Source organism: Hordeum vulgare, chromosome 1H (assembly GCF_904849725.1).
Source record: "Hordeum vulgare subsp. vulgare chromosome 1H, MorexV3_pseudomolecules_assembly, whole genome shotgun sequence".
Lineage (NCBI taxonomy): Eukaryota > Viridiplantae > Streptophyta > Magnoliopsida > Poales > Poaceae > Hordeum > Hordeum vulgare.
The window spans coordinates 441,741,233-441,747,968 of NC_058518.1; positions in this window are offsets into that span (position 1 = coordinate 441,741,233).

Consider the following 6,736-nt stretch of genomic DNA (forward strand, 5'->3'; position numbering starts at 1 on the left):
TCCGTTGACCAAAACATGACTTACTATATATCAATCTTCGTTTCCGGACCATTCCGTAAATGCTCGTGACGTCCAGGACCTCATCCAGGACTCCGAAAAACCTTAGGTCACCAACACATATAACTCAACTATACCGAAACGTCACGTAACCTTAAGTGTGCAGACCCTGCGGGTTCGAGAACTATGCGAGACATGGATGTCCATATTGGCTCCCACATATTCTACGAAGATCTCCATCGGTTGAACCTCTATGTGGATTCATATAATCCCGAATACTATTCCCGTTGTCCTTCGGTATGTTACTTGCCCGAGATTCGATCGTCGGTATCTCCATACCTAGTTCAATCTCGTTACCGACAAGTCTCTTTACTCGTTCCGTAATACAAGATCCAGTTACTAACTCCTTAGTCACATTGCTTGCAAGGCTTGTTGTGATTTTGTATTACCGAGTGGGCCCCGAGATACCTCTCTGTCACACGGAGTGACAAATCCCAGTCTTGATCCATGCCAACCCAACAGACACCTTTGGAGATACCTGTAGAGCACCTTTATACTCACCCAGTTACGTTGCGGCATTTGATAGACACAAGGCATTCCTCCGGTGTCCGGGAGTTGCATGATCTCATGTTCATAGGAACAGATACATTGACATGCAGAAAAACAGTAGCAATAAACTGACATGATCATACGCAACGTTTATAGTTTGGGTCGTGTCCATCACATCATTCTCCTAATGATGTGATCCCGTCATCAAGTGACAACACTTGTCTATGGCCAGAAAACCTTGATCATCTTTGATCAACGAACTAGTCAACTAGAGGCTCACTAGGGACACTGTGTTGTCTATGTATCCACACATGTATTTGAGTTTGCAATCAATACAATTCTAGCATGGATAATAAACGATTATCATGAACAAGGAAATATAATAATAACCAATTTATTATTGCCTCTAGGGCATATTTCCAACAGCTTGTGCAACTAACCCTTGTTGTGAGCATGTACATCTTGTGGAGGAAAATGCTAAGTTGAAGTATCAACTTGAGAAGGGCCTTGTGTCATGCGTTCAAGGCGAGAAGAACCTAAACGACCTTTTGAGTAATCAAAAGGGAGTTGTAGGAAAGGAGGGACTTGGACTTACATCCAAGTCAAAAAGGAAAAGGAAGAACAGGAACAAGCTATCTCCTACCCTCATGGACATCTTTGTCAAAGAGGGCGAAAGGACTCAGAAGGAGAACAGGAACAGCAGGATGGTAGCGTCAAGAAGGGCAAAACCATTCCTACCAACACAACCGGCAAATTTAATCCATCTTATGTTTTATGTCATGCTGGTGATGGGCATGTTTATGCCAGATTTGTTGGTTCTTACTATGAGTCCATTGAATGGGCTATTTGGGTTCCTAAGACCCTTGTTTCTAACATCAAAGGACCCATTCAAAAATAGGTACCTAAAACCAAGCCTTGATCTATTGGAGGAGTTTGCTTCCGGTGGGGTGTCATGGTTGCTCGATAGTGGAGCAACAAATCATATGCTCGGAAGCAAGGACTTAGTGGTGGACGTGCATCCTTCCCCATCTATGCCCACCCATGTCCAATTTGCCGATGCTTCAACGTCCAGGGTATTGGGATTTGGTAAAGTGGTCATCTCTCAAGAGTTATCTATTGAGAAGGTCATGCTTGTTGAGTCCCTTGCTTACAATTTACTTTCTGTTCGTCAACTTGCAATTATGGGTTTTGCCACATTCTTTAATCTTGATGTCGTGGTCCTTTTGTGGAGCAAGACTCTTAAAGTAGCCTATGTTGGATATGTCAAAAATGGTCTCTATGTGGTGAACTTTTCATAGCAACCCACTAAGACCGCGACTTGTATAATGGCTAAAGTTGATGTGGGCTGGCTTTGGCATCGCCGACTAGCTCATGTCAATATGAAATATTTGCAAAGTCTCCTCAAAGGGGGCCATGTTCATGGACTAACAAATGTGAGTTTTGCCAGAGATCGTGCTTGAAGTGCCTGTATTGAAGGGAAGATTCACGAAACTGCTCATCGTCCAATGACTCTCATTTACACTAAGAGGCCTTTGGAGCTCCTTCATATGGATCTCTTTGGCCCTCCATCTTTTGATAGTCTTGGGGGCAGAAAGTACTGCTTGGTGATTGTTGATGATTACTCAATATACACTTGGGTACATGAAGCAAAGATTTTGATGATTAAAAGTGACAACGACACCGAGTTCAAGAACTACACCTTGGATGAGTTTCTTAGTGATGAGGGAATCAAGCATCAATATTCAGCACCATACACCCCTCAACTAAATGGTGTGGCAGAGAGGAAGAATTGGACGTTGATGGATGCGGCAAGAACAATGATGGCGGAATTCAAATCTCCATATAACTTTTGGACCGAAGCCATCAACACAGCATGTCATGCATCCAATCGGCTCTATATCCGCAAAGGCTTAAACAAGACCCATATGAGATTCTCACCGAAAACAAACCCAACCTAAAGTACTTTAGAATATTCAGGTGTAAGTGTTTCATTCTCAAGAAAGGTGCACGTTTAGCTAAATTTGATTCTAGAGCTCTAGAGGGCATTTTTGTTGGTTATGCCACGAACTCTCATGCTCACCGTGTCCTCAACAAGTCCACCGAGCTCATTGAGGAAATGTGTAACATAGAGTTTGATGAAAATAATGGTTCCCAAGTGGAGCAAAGTGGTCTTTGTGATGTGGGTGATGAAATTCCTCCCCAAGCCATAAGAAGAATGGGGATTGGTCAAATACTCCCCATTGAGGAACCCCTTGTAGCCGAAGGAGAAGGACACTGCTCTACTCAAGTGGAGCCTTCATCCTCGCAAGCCCCACACACTTCCTATGAACAAAGAGAAAACCATCAACCAGCTGAACAGGATCAAGGGCAAGATCAGCCACTTGAAGATGGTGATGCACCACATGATGTCCAAGTGCTTACACAAGGTTCCGAATCTGCTCAAGATCAAGATCAAGTGCAGCCACAAGATCAAGATCAAGAGCAGCCACAAGATCAGGAATAAACCAGTGAGCCTGCTCAAGACGAAAATGAAGTTGATCAGGATGCTGCTTCTCAATTTCCTTCTGCTGCACCTAAGAGGGGTCGCGGTACTAAGGAAGGATCAAAACTCAAGGCCAAGCAACGTGATCAAGTTGATGCTCCCCAATTATCAAGCGCAGAACTCTTGGAACGTTGCGCAACCAAGATTGCATCCAAGCTGAGAGTCGAATCACATCTTATGAAGAACGTGCTTGGAAGTTTAAAAAGGGGAGTATCCACTCGTCAACAAATTTTGAATTATTGTGAGCATCACGCGTTTGTTTTGTATTGTGAACCTCAACAGGTACAGGAAGCGCTCGATGATGAGGACTGGCTTATGGCCATGCATGAAGAACTCAACAACTTCGAGCGTAATCAAGTTTGGAAATTAGTGCCAAGACCAAAGGAGGAACATAATGTCATCGGGACCAAATGGATCTTCAAAAACAAGCAAGATGCCAATGGGATTGTGGTTCGGAACAAGGCAAGATTGGTGGCTCAAGGCTACTCCCAAGTCGAGGGTATCGACTACGGTGAAACCTTTGCCATGGTGCTCGTCTAGAATCTATTCGCATGCTGCTTGCATTTGCATCTCATCATGATTTCAAATTACAACAAATGGATGTGAAAAGTGTTTTTCTTAATGGTCCCTTAACTGAGTTGGTATATGTCAAACAACCCCCGGGATTCGAACATCCCAAGCTCCCCAATCATGTATATAAAGTTAATAAGGCACTCTATGGCCTTAAACAAGCCCCACCTGCGTGGTATGAGTACCTTACCGAGTTATTACAAGACTGTGGGTTTGAAATTGGGAAGATTGATCCCACTCTTTTACCAAGAAGGTCAAAGTGGATTTGTTCGTATGCCAACTATATGTTGATGATATTATTTTTGGTTCCCCTAACGAATCTTTCAATGAATAATTTGCCGCACTAATGACCAAAAAAATTGAGATGTCAATGATGGGTGAGTTGAAGTTCTTCCTCGGGTTCGAGATTAAACAAGGTTTAGAAGGAACCTTCATAAAACAAGCCAAGTACACCCAAGACATGCTCAAGAGGTTCGAGCTAGAGGATGTCAAGCCGGTCAAGTTTCCCATGCCAACAAGATGCAAGCTTGACAGTGATCCCAATGGTAAAGTAGTGGATCAAAAGGTATATCGCTCCATGATTGGATCCCTTCTTTACCTTTGTGCATCTAGACAGGATATCATGTTAAGTGTAGGGATTTGTGCACGGTTTCAATCTGCAGCAAAGGAAAGCCATTTTATGGTTGTCAAACGAATCTTTTGATATTTGGCTCATACCACAAACTTTGGCCTATGGTATCCCAAAGAAGCAAGCTTCAACCTAGTGGGCTATTCTGATTCAGATTGGGCGGGAGACTGTGTGGAGAGGAAGTCAACTTCTAGAGGATGTCAATTTCTTGGTCGTTCACTGGTAAGTTGGTCTTCAAAGAAGCAGAACTATGTCGCATTGTCTTCCACCGAAGCTGAGTATGTTGCAGCTACGAGCTGCTGTGCACAGTTGCTATGGATGAGGCAAACTTTAAAGGATTACTGTGTCACTTGTGACAAAGTGCCTCTTCTATGTGACAATCAAATTGCTATCAAGATTTCCCTGAATCCGGTGCAACATAGCAAGACCAAGCACATTGCTATTCACCATCACTTCATTCTTGAGCATATCAAGCGTGGTGATATTGAGGTTCACTTCATCAACACTGAAGAGCAACTTGCAGATATTTTCACTAAGGCCCTAGATGAAGCAAGGTTCCGGGAGTTAAGGCATGAGCTAAATATCATTGATTCAAGTAATGTGGATTGAAACTAGGCACTCTGCACCTCATTCCGCATTATATCTCGTTCTAGGTGTAGGCATGGACATAGGGGGAGTGTTGTTCTCTCAATGAACTTTCCCTCCCCCCATTATGCATAAAACAATCAAGTCTTTCACATTGGACATTATTGATGGCACTTGTGCTTCAAAGATGAGCGTTGGTCATGAACCCAAGGATAATTCTTCGCGGTTTCATACCTTTTGTATCAAACATAGGTGGCTCCGGCCACTGCCCCTCTCCCTTCCTAGTAAAGGAGGGTTATAATATTGCCAGTCGGTATATTTTGCCTCCGTCTTTTCTCCGATACTGACTGGTATGTGTCCGTGGTGTTTTCTCGCTGTTCTGGCAAGTTTTGGATTTTTTTTGCATGTTGTGGAGCGGTACTACCGCTAGGGGGAAGCGGTACTACCATCAGGGGGAGCGGTACTAGCGCCAGGGGGAGCGGTACTACCGTGATGAACCAAGCTGTACTACCGCAATGACCAGCGCGACACTATCGCTGACTAGGGCTCGCGTCTGAAAATCCTCAGGGGGAGCAGTACTACTGCCTCATGCGGTACTACCGCGATGATCCCAGTGGTACTACCTCCAAGATTCGAGCGGTACTACCGCTAGGGCACGAGCGGTACTACCGTAGCAAGCGGTACTACTGCTTTGCCCGTGCGGTACTACCGCCCTGCCCGTGACCTAGGGTATATAAAGAGAGGGGGTAGTTTTTCCTTGCCCTATTTGCTTCTTCTTCGTGGAGCTCTCCCTCTCTGCCTTGAGTTCCCCCAGATTTGATCTTCCTCCGCAGCGCTTCTCCTCCCGTTCCAGTTGAGGGATTGCCCCTCCTCCTCCTTCCTCCCCTGTGTGCCATGGACTCCGGTACTACCCCTATCCCCCCTGTGTTGTGTTGATGTTCTTGGTTCTAGGGTTAGGGATAGATGTATTGGCTCCATTGTTGTGGCATGATTTTGTTTCGCACATGGATTGGAGGAGAGATGTTGGGAAGTGCCTCTATTTGCGTTGTTGCATAGGATATGCATAGTTTTGGGCTTAGATCTATAGTTTTGGTCTCTTATGTTTTCAAATATGCAACTTTATGGTTAGATTCGTTCTTGCTCCTCGAGATCTGTAACCACGCCGTACTACCGCCCTACCCCGAGCGGTACTACCGCCAGCTCACGGTACTACCGCCCTGACCGAGCGGTACTACCGCTAGCTTGTGGAGCGGTACTACCGCCCTGGCCTAGCGGTACTACCGCTTGTGGAGCGGTACTACCGCCATGGCCGAGCGGCACTACCGCTAGCACTCGATTGCTGCCTATGGTTGCTACTACTTGAATTCTTTTGTGTTTTCTCCTTGTTCTGGATATTGCCATGACTTCTCTTGTCCTTTTCGCGTGTTTGTGTTACGTGCCTCATGTGGTAGATGTTGTCGTTCCAACCCAGTTCGCAACACCGAGTCCAAGAGGTACCGCAACCCTGAAGAACCGGAAGGTTCCCGTCCTTCGAAGCGCCCCGTCAAGAAGATTGTCTCAAAGGACAAGGTGTCCACCATTGACTTTGACACTATGGATCCCAAGGAATTTGCGAGGCGCCGAAAGCAAAACCCTTATGTCAATGAGAGGGAGGAGTTCAGGGGTGGAGAGATGTTCTGGACCAAGCATCAGCTCATGATCTATCAAGATATCGTCCTGACTTAGAAGAAGAAGTTTGTTCAAGTGCACTGGATTGATCTCAATCATCTCCAGAGCCCTGCGTATGATTGAGCAGCTGGGTATTGAGGATATCATCACTTTTCACTGTGACTTTGATGCCGAGGTAGTGGCTCAATTCTATACCT